This window comes from Trichosurus vulpecula, chromosome 8, assembly GCF_011100635.1.
Source record: "Trichosurus vulpecula isolate mTriVul1 chromosome 8, mTriVul1.pri, whole genome shotgun sequence".
Classification (NCBI taxonomy): Eukaryota; Metazoa; Chordata; class Mammalia; order Diprotodontia; family Phalangeridae; genus Trichosurus; species Trichosurus vulpecula.
Window position 1 is genome coordinate 257,050,696 of NC_050580.1, and position 27,228 is coordinate 257,077,923.

Consider the following 27,228-nt stretch of genomic DNA (forward strand, 5'->3'; position numbering starts at 1 on the left):
GTATGTGGGTGTGGATTGGCAACTACGGTGGGGCCCAAGGTGGGGCTAACTCCAGGGAGGGCCTAGTTTACATGTCTGGGACAGCAGAGGCTTTTAGACCACTTGGGTTTAAGTTGCCTCTTTGTGACGATTTTAGGTCACATGGGCGAGTCGCATGTGTGACTCACCCCTGATGCTGAAAAAGATATAAAACGAAGGGTTGGTCTTCTCTTCTTGGGAGCTCTTACTCACAGCAGTGGTGGCGCGTGTGACTCTGGGCCAGCCGTTGTTCTGAGCTCCCGGGCTGAACCTAGATGTTGGTGACTATGAATTGTACTGGGTCTGTCTGTTTGTAATTTGTTTAGGGCTCTCATTCGTGATAATGCTGATGCAGACACTCTGGGGAGCTGTAGCTAAGGAACCCTCCAGCTTGTAACCCGGATGCTGGGACTTTGTTAAACTCTGGTAACTATGTATTGGGATTCGAATCAGACAAGGTCTGTCTGTTGATGTTTGTACTTCGTATTTTGTTCTGAAGTTCGGGATGCTGGCTTTTCCCCCTGAACAAAGTGAATGATATTTGTATGCTGAATTAAAAGTAAGCTTGTCAACCCCTTAAACCTTGCTTTCCTTAGTTAAGCAGATCAAAAGAACCTGTGCTTTTGCAGCATGCTGGCAGCTTTCTGGGTGCTGGCTGTTGGTGGATCCTACACCCCCACGGAAGCTGCTAGCCAGATTGTGGAAACACCATATCATAGAAAACACCCTAAATGAAAAAGGTGAGAAAATTATATTTCAATTAGAGTTCATCAGTTCTCTCTCTGGAAGAGGATAGTGTTTGGTTATCTTGAGTCTTTTGAGATTATCTTGCATCATTTTATTGCTCAGAATAGCCAAATCTTTCATAGTTGATCATCATCACAGCATCACTGTTATTGTGCACAATGATCTCTTGGTTTTTCCCACTTCCCTTTGCATCAGTTCAAATAGACATTGCCATGTTTTTTTTTCTGAAACCACTCCCCTTGTCATTTCTCATTTTCAAAACTCCATTTCAAAACTCCATTACAATTATATGCCACAACTTGTTTATCCATTCCCCAATTGATGAGCATTGTCTTGATTTCTAATTCTTTGCCACCACAAAAAGCTGTACATATACAGTCATTCCTTCCCCATCATGACTTTCCCCTTTGTGGTTTTGCTATATCATGGATTGGGATAAGAAATTAAATTGGAATTTTTCTGGCAGTTTTGTGGAAGCCACAGATGACACATGAAGGCTAGCAGATGACATAGAGCTATGACCAAATACTTAACCCAAATTTTATAACAAGGTACTGCAAACACCTCATAAAAAAGGAAAAAAATTCAGACTTCTTTGATATGAAGGGAGGGCCAAAAGTTTTTTGTACAAATTTTCCAGATTGTGGAGGGTGTTGCATTCCTAACCCCAGCGATGTGGAAGGGATAACTGTAAGTCCCTTTCCTTTGATCTCTTTGGGGATACAGACCCAGTAGAGGTATTGCTGGGTAAAAAGGAATGCACAGTTTTATAGCACTTTGGGCATAGTTCCAAATTATTCTCCAGAATGGTTGGACCAGTTTACAACTTGGCAAACAGTTTAATAGTGTACCTATTTTCCCTCATCCCTTTCAGCATTTGTCATTTCTGATAGGTATGAGGTGGTAGCTCAGAGTTGTTTTAATTTGTCTTTCTCTAATCAATAGTGATTAAGAGCATTTTTTATTTGACAACAGATAGCTTTGATTTCTTTTACTGAAAACTGCCTGTCCGTATCCCTAGACCATTTAGTGATGGCTCATATTTTACAAATTTGACTCAGTTCAGGGCAGAGCCAAGATGGCGTCTGGAAAGCAGGGACTACAGTGAGCTCCCTGCCAAGTCCCTCCAAAAACCTATAAAATATGGCTCTGAACCAATTCTAGAACTTCAGAATCCACAAAATAGCAGAGGGAAGAAGGGCTCCAGCCCAGGACAGCCTGGATGGTTGCTGGGTGAGATCTATCACTCATGGAGCTGGGAGCAGAGTAGAGCAGAGCCCAGCGTGTGCCGTATGGACCAACCAGACTGGGAGACGGGTGGAGGGGGCCCTAGTGCCCTGAATCAGTGAGCTGTGGCAGTTGCCAGACTTCTCAACCCACAAACACCAAAGACAACAGAGAAGGTTAGTGGGAAAAGCTGCGGGAGTAGAAGGAGTTCACGGTTCAGCCACAGCCCTGGGGGCAGTGGAGGTGGTGCAGCTACAGAACTACAGCTGCAGTTGCTTCTGGTCCCAGGCCCACCTGGTGGGAGGAATTAAGTGGTGAATCAGAGCAGGAGTGCAGAGCCTGCTGAAGATCTGAGTCCAGTCCGGGTTGGGGGTTCTTGGGGAAGGAGGAGTGCTAGTGTGGCAGAACTGGCTGTAATAGCTCTAAAAACAACAGCGCATCCCCTCAAGCTTGGAAAAAAGTACTCTTTACTCTACAGGCAGTCATACTCCACTGAAAAACTCAAGGGTCGAGTAAGTTGGCTGGGAACATGGCCAGGCAGCAAAGACGCACCCAGATTCAGTCTCAGATGTTGGAATCTTTCTTTGGTGACAAAGAAAACCAAAACATACAGCCAGAAGAAGTCAACAAAGTCAAAGAGCCTACATCAAAAGCCTTGAAGATAAAGTCTCAGGCCATGGAAGAACTCGTAAAGGATTTGGAAAAGCAAGTTAGAGAAGTAGAGGAAAAATTGGGAAGAGAAATGAGGATGAAAAAAACCATGAAAAACAAGTCAATGACTTGCTAAAGGAGACCCAAAAAATACTGAAAAATATACTTAAAAATGGACTTAAAAAATGGACTAACTCAAATGGCAAAAGAGCTCCAAAAAGCCAATGAGGAGAAGAATGCCTTGAAAGACAGAATTGGCCAAATAGAAAAGGAGGTACAAAAGACCACTGAAGAAAATACTACCTTAAAAATTAGATTGGAGCAAGTGGAAGCTAGTGACTTGATGAGAAATCAAGATGTTATAAAACAGAACCAAAGGAATGAAAAAATGAAAGACAATGTGAAATATCTCATTGGAAAAACCACTGACCTGGAAAATAGATCGAGGAGAGATAATTTAAAAATTATTGGACTACCTGAAAGCCATGATCAAAAAAAGAGCCTAGATACCATCTTTCAAGAAATTATCAAGGAGAACTGCCCTGATATTCTAGAGCCACAGGGCAAAATAGAAATTGAAAGAATCCACAGATCACTTCCTCAAATAGATCCCAAAAAGAAATCTCCTAGGAATATTGTTGCCAAATTCCAGAGCTCCCAGATCAAGGAGAAAATACTGCAAGCAGCCAGAAAGAAACAATTTGAGTATTGTGGAAACACAATCAGAATAATCCAAGATCTAGCAGCTTCTACATTAAGAGATCGAAGGGCTTGGAATATGATATTCCGGAGGTCAATGGAGCTAGGATTAAAACCTAGAATCACCTACCCAGCAAAACTGAGTATCATGCTCCAAGGCAAAATATGGATTTTCAATAAAATAGAGGACTTTCAAGCTTTCACAGTGAAAAGACCAGAACTGAATAGAAAATTTGACTTTCAAACACAAGAATCAAGAGAAGAATGAAAAGGTAATCAAGAAAAAGAACAAGAAAAAGAGAAGCAAGGGACTTACTAAAGTTGAACTGTTTTGTTTACATTCCTACATGGAAAGATGATGTGCATGATTCATGAGATCTCAGTATTAGGGTAGCTGAAGGGGATATGCATAAATATATATGTGTATGTATATATATATATGTGTGTGTGTATGTATATATGTGTGTGTGTATATATATGTATGTATATATATATATATATATATATATATATATATATATATAGAGAGAGAGAGAGAGAGAGAGAGAGAGAGGGAGAGAGAGGGGGGGGAACAGGGTGAGTTGAAGATGAAGGGATGATATCTAAAAGAAATAAAATCAAATTATTGAGAGAGGGAGAAAGGGAGAGATAGAATGGGGTAAATTATCTCGCATAAAAGTGGCAAGAAAAAGCAGTTTTGTAGGAAGAGAAAGAAGGCAGGTGAGGGGGAATGAGTGAATCTTGCTCTCATCAGATTTGACCTGAGGAGGGAATACCATACACACTCAATTGGGTATCTTATCCCACAGGAAAGAAGGAGGAAGAAGATAAAAAAGGGGAGATGATAGAAGGGAGGGCAGACGGGGGAGGAGGTAATCAAAAACAAACACTTTCGAAAAGGGACAGGGTTAAGGGAGAAAATTAGATAAAGGGGGATAGGTTAGGAAGGAGCAAAATATAGTTAGTCTTTCACAACATGAGTATTGTGGAAGGGTTTTACATAATGATAAGCATGTGGAGTATGTTGAATTGCTTGACTTCTTAGGGAAGGTGGGTGGGAAGGGAAGAGGGGAGAGAATTTGGAACTCAAAGTTTTAAAAACAGATGTTCAAATACAAAAAAAAAGTTTTTGCATGACCCTAGGAAATAAGATGTACAGGCAATGGGGCATAGAAATCTATCTTGCCCTACAAGAAAGGAAGGGAAAAGGGGATGGGAGCGGAGTGGTGTGACAGAAGGGAGGGCTGTCTGGAAAACAGGGCAACCAGAATATATATCATCTTGGAGTGGGGGGTGAAGGGTAGAAATGGGGAAAAAATTTGTAATTCAAACTCCTGTGAAAATCAATGCTGAAAACTAAATATATTAAATAAATTAAAAAAATTGACTCAGTTCTATACTCAGTATATATTTGAGAAATGAAATCTTTATCAGAGAAACTTGCTGTAAAATTTTTTGATCGACATCTGTAGTTCCTTTTAGCAAGATATTGTTTTCCTGATTATCTCTTTTAACTAGGTCTATTTCTGCTTTTGCTTTGTTGAGATCTTTATTGCTACCCCTCCCTTTTTCTTTTTACTTTCACTCTAGCTGAAGTATATTAGATTCTGCTCTGGTCCTTTATCTTTGTGTGTCTTTTTACTTCAAATAAACAACATATTATCATATTCTAGTTTTAATACATTCTGCTAAGCACCATTTTATGGGTGAATTCATCCCATTCAGCATTCATGATTGTGTTTACTAACTGTGTATTTCCTTCTACCCTGTTTTCTTCTATTTATCCTTCTCTCTTTTTATTTTGTCCCTCCTCGAAAGCGTTTTTTTTGCTTCTGACCACTGCCTCCTTGAATTCATCCTCACTTTTATTATCCACACCTCCTCTATCATACCTCTTATCTCCTGCCCCTTGGAAAAGATAGATTTCTATACCAAACCAGGTATGTATATATATATCATTTCCTCTTTGAATCAATTCTGATGAAATAGAGGGTCAAGCTTTGCCTGCCATCCCCTCATTTCCCTACCAGTATAAATACTTTTCCTTCTGTGCTTCTTTTATGTGAGAAAATTTTTCTTGTTCTAACTCTTCCTTCTTCCTTCTTCCAGTGCATCCCTCTTTCTCACCCCTTCATTTTTCTCTTTTTGGAAATCATGCCAACATAATCAACTTACACTCATGCCCACAGCTATGTAGGCTCCTTTTAACTGCCTTAAATAATGATAAAGTTCTTAAGAGTTACTTGTATCCTTAAGTCCTTTATGTGTTCTTTCATGTTTCTCATTTTATGCTTCTCTTGAGTTATATATTTAAATGTCACATTTTCTATTCAGCTTTGGTCTTTTCATCAGGAATGCTTGAAAGTACTTTATTTAATTAAATGATTTATTTCCCCTCCTGAAAAATTGTACTCCGTTTTGCTGAGTAGGTTGCGTTTGGTTGTGATCCTAGCTCCTTTGCCTTCCAGAATATTATATTCTAAGCCTTCCATACCTTTAATGTGGAAGCTGTTAAGTCTTTGTGATCCTGACTGTGACTTCATGATATTTGAATTGGTTTTTTTCTGGTTGCTCACAATATTTTCTCCTCTTTACCTAGGAATGCAGGAATTTGGCTATTATGGTTATAGATAATAAATTTATATCTATAGGTATAGATAATGAAATTATATTTCCCTAGTTTATTTTCCAGGTCACTTATTTTTCCATCGAGATATCTCACATTTTCTTGCATTTTTCATTCTTTTTGATTTTGTTTTATTAGGGTTTTTTGTCTTATGGAGTCATTAGCTTCTAATTCACCAATTCCTCTTTTTAAATAATTTTTCTTCAGTGAGATTTTGTACCTATTTTTCCATTTGGTCAACTCTGCTTTTTAAAGAATTCTTTTCTTCTGTTAATTTTTGTGTCTTTTTTAACCATTCAACTAATTCTGTGTAGTATATTTTAGGCAATTGAGCTTAAGTGACTTCCGCAGGGTCATACAGTCATATAGCTAGTAAGTATCTGAGGCTAGATTTGAATGCAGGTCCTCCTGACTGCAGGGATGGTGCCCTATCCATTGTACTAGCTAGCTGCCCCCAATTCTGTTTTTAAGGCATTTTCTTCAGTATTTTTAATGCTTCTTTAACTGAGCTATTGACTCTCTTTTCATAATTTTCTTACATCATTCTCATTTCTTTTCCCAAAATTTCCTCTGCTACTCTTAGCTCTTTCTTTAACGTTCTAGAAATTCTTGCTTTGCTTGGGTCCAATTAGCGTTTTTCTTTGAGGCTTTGCTTGTAGATATTTTCATATTGTTGTCTTTTGATTTTACCTTGGTCTTCCCTGCCATCATAGTAGATTTTTATGGTCACGCAATTTTTTTGTTGTTCCTTATTTTTCAGCCTATTTCTTGACTTTGAACTTTATGCTGAAGTTGGGCTCTGCTCACCTGGGGGTGAGGAGGCATTGTCCCAATCTTTAGGCTTTTTTGTGATGCTGTTTTCAGGGCTAATCCTGGGAGTCTGTAAGTTTTTGGTTCTTCCAAGGTGGTGTGATCAGGGGAGACATATGGTCACTGCCTTTCTCATCTGTGCCCTGGTCATTACCTAGTAAAAGCCCCTGTTCCCCTGTAGACACAAGCACTAGTTCTCTTCTTGGCCATTTAATTATCCCCTATTCTATTGTGGCCACAACAGCTAGTGATCCTTTCTGCCTTGGATGAGGTCCTAGCTCCCTTGTGACTGACCAATAAGTGCTCTTCTCTACCCTGGAACTACAACCCAGAACTGCTTATAGGTAGTAAAGTTGTCAATCAGTGCCAGCTATACTCAGTGCGAGCAAAGAGGAACCCTTTAATAACTTTTTAACCAATCATCTAACCCCCTTACCACCTCTGAACTGAAGAGTTTTCAAAGGTGCTGCATTGCTATCATGGCTACCTCTTCAAGGCCTGTTATTGGTGCTGCTGTTAGTGCTGCAACACCCACCCCAGTGTCGCAGACCTTTCTTGCTGGCTTCCTACGCTGTGATTGTCTGAAAAATGTTTCACTCTGACATTTTGTTGGCTCTGATGCTTCAGAATTTAATGTGAGGAATTGTTTCAAAGTTGTTTGGAGGGGAGTATTGGAAGAGTTTGGCCTGTACTCTGCCATCTTGGCTCCACTACCTCAGTTTATTGATATTAATTGGTTAATTGATACTCAGGAGGAAACCATGTTAAAATTTTTTTTTAAATGAGAATGTGAAAAGATAAAGAAAAGTAATAGAAATTATTGTACTCAATCATAATCTTGTCAACTTAAGATAGATGAAAAATTATATATCAAAATATAAAGAGCTGCATACCAAAATAAAAAGTTCTAAAATGAATGAAACAAATAGCCAACATAAATAACCTAATCTCTGAAACAGAAATTAAATATTAAATTAGTTTCCATAGCAAAAAAGATCCTCCAAGACCAGATGAATTCATGAGTAAATGAAAGTATTTAAAGAATAAAATGTACCTTCAATGATATGGAGGACTTCCAATCATTCTTGATGAAAAGATTGGACTACAAACTTTGAAATGCAATCACAGGTATCAAGAGAAACACAAAAAGGTGAATATTATGGAGCAATCAGAAGAGATGAGCATGGATGAAGTGGTTATATTCTTTAACATTTTAAAAATTATAGCTATTGTTTTTATAACACTTAAATTGCCTTCTGTATTCTTTCCTTTGCCCCTCCTAGAAACCCATCTCATATTTCTGTTTTTTAAAGAAAAAGAAGAGAAAAAATGACAAAGCTGATCAATATACAGGGGAAAAAATCTGAAAATATAAACTATGTTCTATAGCTGTTGACCTCTCACCTTTTTGGGGTCCATGCTTGTTTTCAACTTTCACTTTTAATTATTTTGCAGTTGTGTGCTTTGATAGATTGTCCCCTTCCTCCAATACTTTGCATACATGATTAATTTTGATGGAAATTCCCCCAAATAATTTAGAAATTCTGTTCATTTTTAAGGTATTTTGTAGTTCACAACTTTTCTGAAGCTATCAAATGTCTCAATTAGTATCTTTGCTAACTCCTTGGGATTTTCTATGGAAGCCATTGTATCATTGGCAAAGAAGATACTTTTATGTTTTTGGTCTGTTTTTATATCTTTAATTCCTTTCTTCTGTCTTCCTGCTATGGTTAACATTTCTAAAACTATGTTATATAGTGAAGAGAAAAGAACCAGGAGAATGTTGTATTAGGTAGAAGCAATATTGTACAATGAAGAAATGTGAATGACAACTATTCTGAGCAATACAATGCTCTAAGACAATCCCAAAGGACTAATGATAAAGCATACTACCTGCCTCCAGAGAAAGAACTTATATTGTTTGAATACAGACTGAAGCATGGTATTTTTCATTTTCTTTCTTTCACTCTTTTTTTTAGTCTTAACATACAAAATGACTAATAAGGAATTGTTTTACATGATTGCCCATGTATAATCTATATTTGATTGCTTACCATCTTAGGGAAGGGAGAGGGGAGGGAGGGATAGAATTTGGAATGTAGAGCTTTAAAAAATGTTAAAAATTGTTTTAACATGTAATTAGGGAAAATTATGTATATGGATATATTTATACACGTGTGTGTATACATATACATGCATATATACACACATATACATGCACATACACACATATGTATATGTATGTTACAAGTGGAGAGACTGAGAATTCTTGCTTTACTCCTATATTTAGTGGGAAAGCTTCTAGTGCAACCCTTTGCATATGATTCTTGCCTTTGGTTTTAGTTACTTTTTATGATATTGAAGTTCCTCCTGTACTTGTACTTTTTAGTTATTTTTTGCATAAATATGTGTTATACTCTGTTGAAGGCATTTCTCTCTCAATTGTGATAATCACGTGGTTTTGAATGTTTTATTTTTAATATGGCTAATTGTGTTGATTATTTCCTTAATGTTGTATTATCCTTTCCTCCCTGGGATACATGGGATTTGGTCATAATGAATAATTTCTTGTAATACTTGCTTTAGTCTGCTCAACAGGATTAACATTTTAAAAATATTTATTATATTTTTTTTGGAGGGGAGAAGGCAGGGCAATTGGGGTTAAGTGACTTGCCCAAGGTCACACAGATAGTAATTGTGTCAAGTGACTTAGGCCGGATTTGAACTCCAGGGCTGGTATTCTATTCACTGTGCCACCTAGCTGTCCTGATATTTATTATATTATTCTATTTTTTTTGTTTTATCCTTCCTTGGTTGAGGTATTAGGACTAAATTTATACTGGTCTCATAAAAATAGTTTGGTATGGTGCTTTCTTAGCCTTTTGAAAATAATTTGTGTAGCACTAGTATTGTCTCTCTTTCAAAGTTTCATCAAGTTCTGTGAATCCATCAGTGCCAGGAGTTTATACTTTGGTAGTTTATGGTTGATTCTATTTTCTTTTCTGAGAATGGATTATATAAGATATTCATGTGTTGAATGATAAGTCCAACAGACATAATTTATGGATAATTAACAATCATTTTATTAATTATGGCTAGTGAATAATTAATAAAAGAGATCAGTGGCACTCTCAGGAACCAAAGACCAATTATGGAGGTCACTGAATATTTAAACACCCTTGGAGAGTGGCTGTTCCCAGGTAGGCAGAAATCAACTCCAACTGGTTAATGATTAATAAGAGAGTGATTATTATAATGAGAAGTAAGCTTATTCTAATGACGGGCTGGGGACAGAACTCTGATCATGTCACTCTTGGACGAAGATGCTATCTCTACACCCAGACCACCCTCACCTTGGCAACCTAGACAAAAGGGATCCACCCAGTCCTGCCAGAGTAGAATACAATGGGCCAGAATTTACCCAGATTAGATTCTCTTTGTAATGTCTTCTGATTGGCTATAGTGAGAAGCATGTACCCAGAGGATTTGGGCAATTTCTTCTATCAGCAATGTTCTCCACAAGGACTGGGCTTTGAATGAGGAAACAGAAAGGGAAAAAAACCTGAATCTCCCCATATATTAATTGGTTATTAATAATTATTTCTCTCATTCATTTGGTCTTCTGTTATATTTGGAATTCTACATTTGAGCAGGCAATCCTCTATTTCTTTTGTGTTCTTGATTTTGTTAGCATATAACTATGCATAGTAGATTCTGATAATTCTTTTATTTTTCTGATTTTGTTGTGGCTTTACTTTGTTGATTTAATTTTTTGGCATTTTTAATTAGGTTGTACAAAATATAAATTTTCTTAGTTTATTCAAAGAATCAACTTTTAGTTTTTGGGTATTGTTTGTATAGTATTTTACCTTTCCAGTAAATCTTGTTGCTTTCTTATTTTAACATCTGCTTTGTGTTTATCTGGGTTTTTTTATTTGTTGGATTTCTAATTTTTAAAAAATGCATATTAAGTTAATTAATTCTCTTCTATTCCATTAATATATGTTTTTAGGCATATAATTTTTCTTTACAGTAGTGCTTTAGCTGCATCCTAAGAATTTTTGTATGTTTCATTTCAATTTCATTGTCTTTCATATACTTATTAGTTGTTCTTGTTACTTTTTCTTTGGCCAATTCATTGTTTAAGATTTCATTATTAAGTTTCCATTTTGGTCTGTGACTCTTAAGTGTCAGGGGCCCATGATCCTCCTTTCTTGAGTAGATGAAGTTTTTTGCTGAGGCTGCCTAATTTTATGTTATAGGGGCCTCAATGACAAGGTATGTCCAACCAAATATTAATACTTGTCAGTTATGATGGCATGTAAATTAACTGGAACAAAGTAAAAATTAATTGTATTGACTTGAATAATAAATGACTTTCTACATGTTTAAAAAAATTTAACATGGAAAATATTCTTTTGCTATGATCATTTGTTTTACATAATTTGGCTTTGAGTTCACATGATTTTGCTATGTATTTTTAAATTTCTAAACATGAAACCACATATCGTATACAATATTAACAGCATATTTTTCCTAGTTTGGCATTGATTATAGCTTATATTTTTTCAATAAGGTTTAGATCAACTCATTCAAGCACATCTACCTCTAAATCTTTAGTAAGTTTCCTCACCTTTCGTTATATGGGACATAGTAAAAGGTCATATTGTAGTGTTCTGTCTTTATTAGGGAATTTCTGTTCATTCTAGAACAATTTTACTTCTCACAGTATCAACATATTTATCAGTGTTGATCATTGTCTAAATGGGGATAAGATTTCTGGACTCATTTAGAAGTGAAAAATCTCCCAAACATTTTTCTTTGTTGATAGTCTGATGAAGCTATCCAGATCTTAAAGTTTTACCTGGCCTTTTGATGATGGTTTTCATACAGCTTTGATTGAAAAAGTGAATTTCAACAACAAAAATGACCTTTTTCCATTCTTAGGTACTGTGGCCTTTGTATTTTCTAATTCACCACAGGTGTTATTTCTTCATAGGAACCATTAGATTTTTTTTGTAAAATAATTTAAGTTTTCCAAATTCAGGAAGTCTACTCAAAGAATCAGTAACAACTCCATGCAGTTGCCAGGTCCTTCTGAAAATCTGATTATTTTCTGAGCTCTAAATTAGGCTCTGTTTATGGTCTGCGTGTTCTTGGTGCTATTTTTCAATCAACTTACCTTTGTGCTTCAGTGGAACTAAACTTGTTTCCTAGTGGATTTAAATGATCCTCAAAATTCTTGACTTCCCCATACCAACAGCTATTGGAATATCTCTAGCAGTTATTGTAGTGTGCTCTTTAAGAGCTAACACTTTTGCAAATTTCTTTGGAGTAACATCCATTTTTTTAAAAAAAACCCTATAGAATTAAAAACACAGCAAAGGAGAGCAATGAAACAAAAACATATGGCACAAAAATCTAGGACCCAACTTAGAGAAAAATTATTAAAGGTTGGAAATATGGTTTAATCTGATTGAAGTCAGACATTCTGCATCAGCTCAGGTTAGATAGAAGCTTGCACACATGAAAATTACTGTCACAAAATGAAATATTAAAACTTTGATTTTCCAATCATGGTAAAACTGCCACAAGTAATTCACACACTAATATGCCACTTGTATATAAGCATTTAAGGGCCTAACAAAACCTTAATTTCACAGATCCATAAAACTTTATTTCTTTTTACATGTGCGAAGCCACCTTGTGAAGAAAGGGAGTCCTTACGTTCTAGCTACTGAATGTCAGGAGCTTGGTTCCTGACATTAAACCTTGGCTTGTTTAATAGATTGTTTTCAAATTTCAGAAGGCAGTTTTTTCAATATGAGCACATTATTAGAAAGTAAGAGGAGAAGAGATTTTCCTAGCCAGGATCTTTCCTGGGGTTAATGAGATTAACCCCCAACATCTGAAGTTCTCTAATACCACATCTAGCTATTGTAGAGAAATAGAGGCTCAAGGCAAGGTGACCATGTACAATGATGTCTGAAGGAAAAATCTTAATCTCTTTTCCTTCCTTCCTTCCTTCCTTCCTTCCTTCCTTCCTTCCTTCCTTCCTTCCTTCCTTCCTTCTTTCCTTCCTTCCCTTTCCCCCCCTCTGTCCTTGCTTTGTTCCTTCATTCCTTCCTCCCTATTTTTAAAAATGTTTCTCACATTGGAAATTATTTACTAAGGTATAATAATCAGAATAGAAACACTGAAGTTTGAATTTATTATCATGTTGAATTGACAAAGGCGATTAATAAAATAAAAGTTCAGGTATATTCTACATTAAATTGGTTTAGGGAGTGATCAACCTGGCCTAATGGTAACTGCTACTCTTAAGACTAGCAGCCTATTAGAATTTGGGAATGGCTGAAGAAGTTGTGGTATATGATTGTGATGGAATGTTGTGCTATAAGAAATGACACACAGGATGATTTCAGAAAAACCTAGAAAAACTTCCATGAACTGGTGCAAAGTGAATTGAGAAGAACCAGAATAACATTGCACATAGTAACAGCAATGTTGTATGATAAAGAACTATGAATGACCTAGCTATTCTAGGCAATACAATGATCCAAGGTAATTCCAAAGGACTTGGGATGAAATGTCATCTGCTTCCAAAGAAAGAACTGATATTGTCTGAAAACAGACTGAAGCATACTATTTTCACTTTCTTTCTCTATCTCCTTCCTTCCTTCCTTTCTTCCTTCCTTCTTTCTTTCTTTCTTTTCTCTCTCTCTCTCTCTCTCTCTCTCTCTCTCTCTCTCTCTCTCGCACACACACACACACACACATATAAAATGACTAATATCGAAATGGGGGAGGAATAGAATTTTGAACTCAAAACCTTTTTTTGTATTTATTTAATTTATTTAATATATTTAGTTTTTAGCACTGATTTTCACAAAAGTTTGAAATACAATTTTTCTCCCCATTTCTACCTTCCTGCCCACTCCAAGGTGGCATATATTCTGGTTACCCCATTCCCCAGTCAGCCCTCCCTTCTGTCATCCCACTCCCCTCCCATCCCCTTTTCCCTTACTTTCTTGTAGGGCAAGATAAATTTCTATGCCCCATTGCCTGTACATCTTATTTCCTAGTTGCATGCCAAAAACTTCTTTTGAACATCTGTTTTTAAAACTTCGAGTTCCAAATTCTCTCCCCTCTTCCCTCCCCATCCACTCTCCCTAAGAAGGCAAGCAATTCAACATAGGCCACATGCACATCATTATGTAAAACCCTTCCACAATACTCATGTGAAAAACTAACTATATTTTGCTCCTTCCTATCCTATCACACTTTATTGAATTTTCTCCCTTGACCCTGTCCCTTTTCAAAAGTGTTTGTTTTTGATTACCTCCTCCCTCTATCTGCCCTCCCTTCTATCATCTCCCATTTTTTATCTTCTTCCTCCTTCTTTCCTGTGGGATGAGATACGCAATTGAGTGTGTATGGTATTCCCTCCTCATATAATCTGATGAGGGCAAGATTCACTCATTCCCCCTCACCTGCCCCTTCTTCCCTTCCTAAAGAACTTTTTTTTGCCACTTTTATGTGAGATAATTTACCCCATTCTATCTCTCCCTTTCTCCCTCTCTCAATATATTCTGCTCTCATCCCTTAATTTGATTTTATTTTTTTAAATCTCATCCCTTCATATTCAACTCACTCTGTGCCCTCTGTCTCTCTCTCTCTCTGTCTCTCCCTCTCTCTGTGTCTCTCTATCTCTCTCTCTCTCTCACTCTCCCTCTGTGTGTGTGTGTGTGTGTGTATTCCCTTCAGCTACCCTAATACTGAGGTCTCATGAATTATACACATCATCTTTCCATGTAGGAATGTAAACAAAACAGTTCAACTTTAGTAAGTCCCTTGTGATTTCTCTTTCCTCTTTACCTTTTCATGCTTCTCTTGATTCTTGTGTTTGAAAGTCAAATTTTCTATTCAGCTCTGGTCTTTTCACTGAGAAAGCTTGAAAGTCCTCTATTTTATTGAAAATCCATATTTTGCCTTGGAGCATGATACTCATTTTTGCTGGGTAGGTGATTCTTGATTTTAATCCTAGCTCCATTGACCTCCAGAATATCATATTCCAAGCCCTTTGATCCCAAGCCCTTAATGTAGAAACTGCTATATCTTCTGTTATCCTGATTGTGTTTCCATAATACTCAAATTGTTTCTTTCTCCTGCTGCAGTATTTTCTCCTTGATGTGGGAGCTCTGGAATTTGGCGACAATATTCCTAGTAGGTTTCTTTTTGGGATCTTTTTGAGGAGGCGATGGGTGGATTCTTTCAATTTCTATTTTACCCTCTGGCTCTAGAATATCAGGGCAGTTCTCCTTGATAATTTCTTGAAAGAGGATATCTAGGCTCTTTTTTTGATCATGGCTTTCAGGTAGTCCAATAGTTTTAAACTTCTCTCTCCTGGATCTATTTTTCAGGTCAGTGGTTTTTCCAATGAGATATTTGACATTGTCTTCCATTTTTTCATTCCTTTGGTTCTGTTTTATAACATCTTGATATCTCATCAAGTCACTAGCTTCCACTTGCTCCAATCTAATTTTTAAGGTAGTATTTTCTTCAGTGGTCTTTTGTACCTCCTTTTCCATTTGGCTAATTCTGCCTTTCAAGGAATTCTTCTCCTCATTGGCTTTTTGGAGCTATTTTGCCATTTCAGTTAGTCTATTTTTTAAGGTGTTGTTTTCTTCAGTATTATTTTGGGTCTCTTTGACAAGTCATTGACTTGTTTTTCATGGTTTTCTTGCATCATTCTCATTTCTCTTCCCAATATTTCCTCTACTTCTCCAACTTGCTTTACCAAATCCTTTACGAGCTCTTCCTTGGTCTGAGACCAGTTCGTGTTTTTCTTGGAGGCTTTTGATGTAGGCTCTTTGACTTTGTTGACTACTTCTTGCTGTATATATTGGTCTTCTTTGTCACCAAAGAAAGATTCCAAAGTCTGAGTATGAATCTGAGTGTGTTTTCTCTGCCTGGCCATGTTCCCAGCCAACTACTTGACCCTTGAGTTTTTCAGCGGGGTATGACTGCTTGTAGAGTAAAGAGTACTTTGTTCCAAGCTTGAGGGGATGTGCTGTTATTTTCAGAGCTATTTCTGTACAGCCAGCTCTGCCACACCAGCACTCCTCCCCCAAGAACTGCCAACTGGGACTGGACTCAGATCTAAGCTGGCTCTGCACTCCTGCTGGGATCAGCCACTTAATTCCTCCCACCAGGTGGGCCTGGGGCCAGAAGTAATTGCAGCTGTAGTTCTGTAGCTGCATCACCCCTGCAGCCCCCAGGGTGGTGGCGGAACTGTGAACTCCTTTCACTCTGTTCCCCGCAGCTTTTCCCACTAACCATCTTTGTTGTCTTTGGTGTTTGTGGGTTGAGAAGTCTGGTAACTGCCACAGGTCACTGATTCAGGGCGCTAGGGCCTGTTCCGCCCAGCTCCTGGTCTGGTTGGTCTGGGTGCAGCACCTGATAGGTTCTGTTCGGTTCCCCTCCACTCCCAGGTCCGTGAGCAATGAACCTCACCCAGCGACCATCCAGGCTGTCCTGGGCTGGAGCCCTGCTTCCCTCTGCTATTTTCTGGGTTCTGTGGTCCCAGAATTTGTTCAGAGCCATTTTTATAGGTTTTAGGAGGTACCTGCGGGGTGGAATCCCTGCTTTCCAGCCACCATCTTGCCTCTGCCCCCTCAAAACCTTTTTAAAAGTTAAAAATTGTTTTAACATGTAGTTGGTGAAAATAAAATATTATTTAAAAAAAGACAGCCTACTTTTAGAAAAGTCTGGAGGGGGCCAGGCACAAAGTCATAGATTCCTTCATTTCTTCCTTTCTTCCCTCTCTCCCTCCCTCCCTCCCAGTGTGATTTTATGTGTGTTTTAAATGGAGTTGAAGATTAGGATTAGATATGTGATTTCATCATTATAGGGGACTCTTGAATGAAGAAACCCCCTCTGCCAATGCAAGTTGGCATCCTCCTGCAATTTATAGTCTTAGAGAACTGCCTGGATATTTGAGAGGTTAAGTGATTTTCCCAGGGTCACTTAGCTAATATGTTTCAAAAGTGGGACATAAAGCCAAGTCTTCCTGGCTATGACTTCTCTGTATACTCTACCAAACTCTTTGTCTCTGTCTCTCCCTCTCTCCCCTCTCTGTCTCTCATATTTCTGTCTCTGGTGAGCAATTTTGTAAATTCCTTATTTTCTTCTTTTTTTCCTTATTATTTTCCTTTTTCTTGTTGTTAGTGCTGTGATCTTTACCTGGCCATTTTGGTTCAGATGTTTCTGATATTAGAAATACAGCCAAATAGTTGTATTTCTAATGTTATATATGTAGTACGCCCCGTTATAGACCTATTCAGATGTTGTGGAAGTTGTGGAAGGCAAGCAAAATTTAAAGAAGATAGGCAGGGCTATTACTCATTGCCATTTTCTGTGTCTACAAGTTAATCTGGAGGAAGGGGTCTGGTCTGCTGGGAAAGACTGGGGAGATTTTCGTAGAGGCTCCTATGCAGTTGCTGCTATGGGTGTTCAAGTAGCATCTGGGTTGTAACTGTCCTTAGGGTCAGAGATGCTGACTTCAGAAGCCTGATAGGGTTGGAGCTTGTTTAGCTGAGGAAGGGTTAGAGTGGGAAACACTGATTAGGTTTGATGTAAGCCCTACCACTGTTTATTGTATAGAGGATGGGATGTTAGTGGTGTGCTCTGTTAAAAAAATGTACGCATGACATGCTTTGAAGTTTAAGCAGTTATTAACATTTTCTCTACCACTTTCTGAAGTCTAGTCAGTCAACAAAACAATGAGTCAAATACCTGACTCAGAGCATTTGCTAATTTCCAAGGTATAAATGCTTACGCTGAAAATGTAACAATGTGCTTAAGCTCTAGTTGGCTGGTTCAAGCTATCTCCCACCACATCCCTGGATGTGACCCATATTTCCACTCTAATTGTGATCCATGATCTTTAGGGTCAGGTCATACAGCTCCCTAGGGTCTCTTAGGCCTCCTACCTCTTCTTCCCTTTGGAAATCACTGTTTTAGATAATCAGAAATTTTTTGCAACCTCTTGCTTTTGTGGTTCTCTTCTGATTTCTGTGCTTCTTAAGCCTCTGCAGCATAGGTTTTGACTGGTGTTGAATTACTTATTTTCTTCTTTGTATTCTTCATATGACTTGGCCCTTTTAACTGTTGCTTTTAATTTCTGGTTAAGGGAATCTAGAATCTGTTTCATTTTTATGGGTTCTGTTCAGTATATTTCCCTTTTAATCATTAATAGGGCAATACAGTGCAGAAGTTTTCTAATGTGCACATAAACAAAATGTCGATGTAATCTTCCAATGTCTTTCAGGAGGCATTTGCCTGTGGATTTTTAAAACTATAAACAACTATAACTCAACAGCTCTATCAAGCTATTTCTGTCATGGCGGTGCTTGACATTTGTGCTTGGGAGTATTCCTCTGATAGCTTCATATTTGTTCCCATAGTTCTTTTCCTGGTAGTAGCCACCAATTATACTGTTGTGTGTAGGTCTTGAAATATTTTTACATTTTCTGGTAAATAGTGTGGGTAGCTATATTTTGGCATTTATTAAATACCTGCTCTATGCCAGGCACTGTGCTAAGTGCTTGGAATACAGAGAAAAGAAAAAGAAAGAAAACAAAAAAGTCTCTGTTCTTGAGGAGCTCATAGTCCAGTACAATAAGTTATATACAGAATAAATTGGGGATAATCTTGAAGGGGAAGACACAAAAATTAAGGAGAACTAAGAGGCTTTTTGCAGATGATAAGACTTTAGCTGAGATTTGAAAGAAGTAGGGAATCTGGGAGGTGGAAACAAGGAGGGAGAACATTCCAGACACGGGGGATAGTCAGTGTAAATAAAGGAAGTGAGGAGATGTGTCTTGTGTGAGGAACACCTAGGAGGTTATTTCAGAGTATGTGGTGGTGATGGTAGATATAAGGTGTAAAAAGTCTAGAAAGGTAGGGAGGGATCAGGTCATGAAGGGCCTTAAAAGTCAAATGGAAGATTTTCTCTTTTTTTCCTGGAGGTAATAGGTAACCACAGATATTTATTTAATAGGGAATGATGTGGTCATGCCTGTGCTTTAGGAAGATGGATTTGTAAATTAATTTAGGTGCCATTGTCATTTTTATTATATTAACATTGTCCAACCATGAACATTTAATAGATATCCAACTATAACCGTCTTTATTTCTGCAGAGTTTTGTAATTGTATTCCAATAGGTCCTTTGTGTGTCCTATATAGTTGAACTCTGATATATCTTATATTCTGTATTTTCTTACATAAAACTGTGATTTTTTTATTCTGTATAGTTTGTTTTTCTTTTTAACTATTTGTTAAATTTAACATGTACCACCTAAAGCTATTTTGCTTATCTAAACTTTCTTCTGTTCTTTTCTATGTGTTTCGAAAACATGTCTCAGTGACTCTTTTTGTGGGATGAGGGAGAGACAGGGCAATATTATCTCTAATTCCTCTCTCCCTCTCTATCCCTTCCACATTTGAGAAAAAACCCCAAAATCTTTGCAATAAATATGCACAGCCAAACAAAACAAATTCCCACCATGACTGTCTGAAAATGTATACATTATTCTATATCTTGAGACACCTCTCTGTCAGAAGATGGATAGCATGCTCCATGAACCATTCTCTGATTATTTTGAAATCAATTTCCTTTTCCATTTCTTCCTGCTGGGTTTTGTTAGCATCATACAGAAAGGCAGATTTTTGTTTTTGCTCATGTGAAACATCTCCATATTAGTCAATTTGTATGAGAATACTTGAATAAGAGAAAAAAACGAAAGTGAAAAATAGCATGCTTCAGTCTGTATTCAAACAATATCAATTCTTTCTCTGGAGGTGTATAGCGTGCTTCATCATTAATGCTCTGGGATTGTCTTGGATCATTGTATTACTGAGAATAGCTAAGTCATTCACCATGCTTCATCGAACAATATTGCTGTTACTATGCACAATGTTCTCCTGGTTCTGTTCACTTCACTTTGCATCCGTTCATGATGTTTTTTCCAGAAGTCTTTCCAGGTTTTTCTGAGATTATCCTACTTGTCATTTCTTATAGTATCCATTATAATCATATACCACAGCTTGCTAATTGATGGACCTCCCTTTGATTTCCAATTCTTAGTCACCACAAAAAGAGCTACTATAAACATTTTTGATATCTTTGGGATATAGACTTAGCAGTGGTATTGCTGGATCAAAGGGTATGCACAGGTTTATAGCCCTTTGGGCGTAGTTCCAAATTGCTCTCCAGAATGGTTGGATCAGTTCACAACTCCACCAACAGTGCATTAGTGTCCCAGTTTTCCCATATCCCCTCCAACATTTATTATTTTCCTTTTTTGTCATATTAGCCAATATGATAGATGTGAGGTGATACCTCACAGTTGTTTTGATTTACATTCCTCTAATTAATAGTGATTTAGAGTTTTTTTTTAATGTGACTATAGATAGCTTGAATTTCTTTGTCTGAAAACAAGGCAGATGATTTTCATGGGTTTAGCTTCTATCCTGCAATTTTACTAGAGTTACTCTTTCTATTAATTTTTGCTTAAATCTTAGGGTTCTGGAAATAAAGTATCATATGAACTACAGAAAGTGCTGATTGTTACTTCTTTTCCTTTGCATAATCCCTCAATTTATTTTTGTTATCTTGGTTATTTATTTAGCATTTCTATAAATATATCAAATAATATTCATGGCATTGGTGAGCCTTTCTTTACCCCTAATTTTACTAGAAAGGACTCTAGTGTTTGTTCATTATTGATAATGCTATTCCTTACTTTTTAGAAAGGCACTATTTGCCATATTTAGGAATAGGAAAATTTTTCCTAAATTTTTTGACGAGGGGGAAGGCAGGGCAATTGGAGTTAAGTGACTTGCCCAAGGTCACACAGCAAGTAAGTGTATCAAGTGTCTGAGGCCAGACTTAGGTCCTCCTAACTCCAGGGCCGATGCTCTACTCACTGCACCATCTAGCTGTCCCTTTTTTCTTCTTCTTTTCTTTTGAGTCTTCTTAAACTTTTTAAACAAATAGTTGTTTTCTTTTGTCAAAAGCCTTTTCTTTTCATATGGACATCTGATCTGTATTTAAATTATTAATATTGTCTGTTACATTTGTACTTTCCTTTCACTTATTAAAATGATTTTCTTAGACCCCAGGTCTGACCATGTCACAGTCCCTACTCAATAAACTTGACTTTCAAAGCCCTTCATAATCTCCCTTAGTCTTCTTCTATCTTAAACTCTCCCACACATCCTTTAACCCAGTGACACTGGCTTTCTTACTGTTTATCATACAAGACATTCTATCTCTCACACTGGGCATTTTCACTGGTTGTCCCTCATGTTTGGAATATTCTTTTTTCATCTCTGCCTCCTAGATTCCCTGGCTTCCTTCAAGTTATAGAGCTGCCTTGTACAAGAGGCCTTTCCCAATCTCTCTGAAGTTTATTGCTTTCCCTCTGTGGATAATTTCCTATTTATCTTATAGATTTTTTTGTACATAATTGTTTGCATGTTATCTTCCCCATTTAATCTAGCAAGCTCTTTGAGTGCAAGGACTGTTATCATTCTTTGTATCCCCAACCCTTAACACAGGGTGTGGTGCATAGTAGGCACTTAATAATGCTTATTTACCAACTATAAATTAATCAGAGTACATAGGTATAATCATTTTAATATATGGCTGAATCTTCTTTGCTGATATTTAATTCTTTTATGTGGATATTTGTTAAAGACACTGGTTTTGTTCTCTGTTTTATATTTCCCTGATTTAAGTATCAAGGCCATATTTGTCTAAGGAGTTTGGGAAGACCTATTTTTCCCCCATTTCTGTAAACAAGTTATGTAAGATTGTAGGTAATTTTTTGGGTATTGTATTATTGATAGGTAAACCAGTCCCTGCTCTCCCAAATTGCTTATAGTATCAGTCTTTATTTCTAAATCATGAACCCATTTTGACTTTATTTTGGTATATGGTGTAAGATGTTGTTCTATGTCCAGTTTCTGCCATACCATTTTCCAATTTTCCCAACAGTTTTTGTGAATAGTGAATTCTTAGCCCAGAAGCTGGATTCTTTGGGTTCATCAAAGAGTAGATTGCTATAGTCATTGACTTCTGTGTCTTGTGTACCTAACCTATTCCACTGTTCTACCACTCTGTTTCTTAGCCAGTACCAGGTAGTTTTGATGACTGCTGCTTTATGGTACAGTTTGATATCTGGTATGGCTAGGCCACCTTCCTTAGTATTTCTTTTCATTGATTCCTTTGATATTCTGGACTTTTTGTTCTTCCAGATGAATTTTGTTATTATTTTATCCAGCTCTGTGAAATAATTTTTTGATGGTTTGATTGTATGCCTTTGAATAAGTAAGTTAATTTAGGTAGAATTGTCATTTTTATTATATTAGCTTAGCCTAACCATAAGCAACTGATGTTATTCCATTTATTTAGATCTGACTTTATTTTTGTGAGAAGTGTTTAGCAATTATCTTCATATAAGCCCTGGGTTTGTCTTGGCAGGTAGACTCCCAAATATTTTGTAGTGTCTATAGGAACTTTAAATGGAATTTCTTTTTCTATCTCTTGCTGCTGGGCTTTGTTTTAATATATGGAAATGCCGAGGACTTATGTGGGTTTATTTTATATCTTGCAATTTTACTAAAGTTCGTTTTACTATTTCAAGTAGTTTTTTACTTGATTCTCTAGGATTCTCTAAGTAAATCATCTTATCATCTATAAAAAGTGAGAATTTAGTTTCTTCTTTGCCTATTCCAATTCCTTCAATTTCTTTTTCTTCTCTTAATGTTAAAGCTAACATTTCTAGTACCAAATTGAATAATAGGAGTGATAATGGACATCCTTGTTTCACCCCGGATCTTATTGGAACTGCATCTAGCTTATCCCCATTACGTATAATGGTTGCTGATGGTTTTAGGTAGATGCTATTTATAATTTTAAGGAAGACTCCATTTATTCCTATGCTTTCTAGTGTTTTTAATAGGAATGAGTGTTGTATTTTGTCAAAAGCTTTTTCTGCATTGATTGACATGAACATATGATTTCTGCTAGTTTTGTTATTGATATGATCAACTATGGGGATAGTTTTCCTGCATTCCTGGAATAAATCCTAGCTGGTCATAGTGTATTATTCTCATGATAAGTTGCTGTAATCTTTTCGCTAATGTTTTTATTTAAAATTCATGCATCTGTATTCATTAGGGAAATTGATCTGTAACTTTCTTTCTCTGTTTTGACTCTTCTTGGTTTAGGTATTAGTACCATATTTGTGTCATAAAAGGACTCCTTCTTGGCCTATTTTCCCAAATAGTCTACAAAGTATGGGAATCTATTGTTCTTTAACTGTTTGATAGAATTCATGTGTAAAACCATCTGACCTTGGAGATTTTTTCCTAGGGAGCTCATTGATGGCTTGCTCAATTTCTTTTTCTGAGATGGGGTTATTTAGGTAATTTAATTCCTCTTCTGTTAACCTGGGAAGTTTGTATTTTTGTAAATATTCATCCATTTCCCTCAGGTTGTCACATTTATAGGCATACAATTGGGCAAAATAATTCTTAATTATTGTTTTAATTTTCCCATCATTGGAAGTGAGTTCACCCTTTTCGTTTTTGATACTGGTAATTTGGTTTTCTTCTTTTGTTTAATCAAATTGACAAAGGGTTTATCAATTTTGTTGTTTTTTTCATAAAACCAGCTCTTAGTTTTATTTATTAATTCAATAGTTTTCTTGATTTCAATTTTACTAATATGTCCTTTGATTTTCAGTATTTCTAATTTGGTATTTAATTGGGGATTTTCAATTTGTTCTTTTTCTAGCTTTTTCAGTTGCATACCCATTTCAGTGATCTCTTTTTTATCTATTTTATTCTTGTAAGCATTTAGAGATATGAAACTTCCCCTAAGAACTGCTTTGGCTGCATTCCAAAAGTTTTGGTATGCTGTCTCATTACTGTCATTCTCTTGAATGAAGTTATTAATTGTTTCCATGATTTGTTCTTTGGTCCACTCACTCTTTAGGATTAGATTATTTAGTTTCCAATTAATTTTTAGTTTATCTTTCCATGGTCCTTTATTACAAATAATTTTTATTGTGTCATGATCTGAGAAGGATGCATTGACTATTTCTGCCTCTTTGCACTGGATTGTGTTGGTTTTTATGCGCTAGTACATGGTCAGTTTTTGAGTATGTGCCATGTACCACTGAGAAAAAGGTATATTCCTTTTTATTTCCATTCAGTTTTCTCCAGAGGTCTGTCATATCTGCCTTTTCTAAAATTCTATTCACCTCCTAAACTTCTTTCTTGTTTGTTTTGAGGTTAGATTTTTCAAGTTCAGAGAGGGGGAGGTTGGTTTTGTTGTCTATTTCTTCCTGTAACTCCCTTAACTTCTCCTCTAAGAATTTACATCTCATACCATTTGGTGCATATATGTTAAGTAATGATACTGCTTCATTATCAATGGTGCTTTTTAGCATGATATAGTGTCCTTCCTTATCTCTTTTAATTAGAGCTATCTTTGCTTTTGCTTTGTCTGAGATTAGGGTTACCACTCTTGCTTTTTTTACTTTAGTTGAATCACAATATATTCTATTCCAGCATTTTACTTTTACCCTATGTATATCCCCCTGTTTCAAGTGTGTTTCTTGTAAACAACATATTGTAGGATTATGGTTTTTAATGCATTCTGCTGTCTGCCTCTGTTTTATGGGAGAGTTCAACCCACAGTCATGATTACAAGTTGCATCTTTTTCTCTGTCTTGTCCCCCCCCTTTTATGCTTTTATTTCTCCCTACTTCATTCCACTGCTCAAAAGAGTTTTGCTTATGCCCACCACCTAATTCAATTTAACCCCCCTTGATTCCCCTCCCTTATCTTACCCTTTTCTCTTTGCTAATTCTTCCCTCCCTTCTAGTCCCCCCCCCCTTTCCTTTCCCCTTACCCTGCCTACTGCCTTTAGGACCCCTTTGATTTCTATACTTATCAGAATATGTTATTCCCTCCTTGAACCAAATCTGATGAGAGTAAAGCTTACATGCTACTCTTCTCCCTCCCTTCTTTCCCTCTACTATGATATGTTTTCATGCCTCTTCATGTGATGTAATTTACCCTTTTCTATTACCTCCTTACCTCTTCTCCCAGAACCCTCCCTTTACATCTCTTAATTATGTTTTTTTATCTTTATATCAGTTATTTTACACTGACACCCACAGTCTATGTATATCCTTTTCAATTGTCATAATAACTCTACTATTCACAAGATTGACATATATATGTATATATGCATATATAAAACAATATAATCTCATATAAGGATGTAAACAATTTGCCCTTATTGATTGACAAGGTTTGTGGGGTTTTCCCCCTGTTTACCTCTTTATGTCTCTCTTTTTTTTTGATGGACAGTTCTCAACACAAGTTGTATTATTTATTGTACAGGCATTCTTGAAATGAAAATTTATTGTTACATATTTTGAATCCTCTCTTATGTTCTGCTATACACATGACATTCTTTTGTCTTTTCTTTCTTTCTTTGTATTTATTTTTTAAAAAGTATTATTTATTTAATATTTTTAGTTTTCAGCATTGATTTCCACAAGAGTTTGAATTACAAATTTTCTCCCCATTTCTACCCTTCCCCCACTCCAAGATGGCATATATTCTGATTGCCCCATTCCCCAGTCAGCCCTTCCTTCTGTTGCCCCACTCCCCCCATCCCCTTTTCCTTTACTTTCTTCTTTTTTGGCAGGGGGGGCAGAGAAATTGGGGTTAAGTGACTTGCCCAAAGTCACACAGCTAGTATATGTGTCAAGTGTCTGAGGCCGGATTTGAACTCAGGTACTCTTGACTCCAGGGCCAGTGCTCTACTCACTGTGCCACCTAGCTGCCCTCCCTTACTTTCTTGTAGGGCAAGATAGATTTCTACACCTCATTGCCTGCATAGCTTATTTCCTAGTTGCATGCAAAACTTTTTTTTTGAACATCTGCTTTTAAAACTTTGAGTTCCAAATTCTCTCCTGCCTTCCCTCCCCACCCACCCTCCCTAAGAAGGCAAGCAATTCAACATAGGCCACATGTGTATCATTATTCAGAACCCTTCCACAATAGTCATGTTGTGAAAGACTAACTATATTTTGCTCCTTCCTATCTAGTCCCCTTTATTCAATTTTCTCCTTTGACCCTGTCCCTTTTCAAAAGCATTTGCTTTTGTTTACCTCCTCCCCCTATATGCCTGCCTTTCTATCATCCTGCCTTTTTTATCTTCTTCCTCCTTATTTCCTGGGGGGTAAGATACCTAATTGAGTGTATATGTTATTCCCTCCTCAGGTCAATTCCGATGAGAGCAAGATTCACTCATTCCCCCTCACTTGCCCCCTCTTCGCTTCCTACACAACTGCTTTTTCTTGCCACTTTTATGTGAGATAATTTACCCCATTCTATCTCTCCCTTTCTCCCTCTCTCAGTATATTCCTCTCTCATCCCTTAATTTGATTTTATTTTTTTAGACCTCATCCCTTCATGTTCAACTCACCCTGTGCCCTCTCTCTCTCTCTCTCTCTCTCTCTCTCTCTCTCTCTCTGTATATATATATATATATATATATATATATATATATATATATATATATACACATATGTGTGTGTGTGTGTGTGTGTGTGTGTTTATTCCCTTCAGCTACCCTAATACTGAGGTCTCATGAATTATACACATCAGCTCTCCATGTAGGAATGTAGTAAGTCCCTTGTGATTTCTCTTTCTTCTTTACCTTTTCATGCTTCTCTTGATTCTTGTGTTTGAAAGTCAAATTTTCTATTCAGCTCTGGTCTTTTCACTGAGAAAGCTTGAAAGTCCTCTATTTTATTGAAAATCCATATTTTGCCTTGGAGCATGATACTCATTTTTGCTGGGTAGGTGATTCTTGATTTTAATCCTAGCTCCATTGACCTCTGGAATATCATATTCCAAGCCCTTCAATCCCTTAATGTAGAAGCTGCTACATTTTGTGTTATCCTGATTGTGTTTCCATAATACTCAAATTGTTTCTTTCTGACTGCTTGCAGCATTTTCTCTTTGATCTGAGAGCTCTGGAATTTGGCAACAATATTTCTAAGAGTTTTCTTTTTGGGATCTTTTTCAGGAGGTAATCGGTGGATTCTTTCAATTTCTTTTTTACCCTCTGGCTCTAGAATATCAGGGCAGTTCTCCTTGATAATTTCTGGAAAGATGATATCTAGGATTTTTTTTGGTCATGGCTTTCAGGTAGTCCAATAATTTTTAAATTATCTTTCCTGGATCTATTTTCCAGGTCAGTGGTTTTTCTAATAATATATTTGACATTGTTTTCCATTTTTTTCTTTCCTTTGGTTCTGTTTTATAATATCTTGATATCTCATAAAGTCA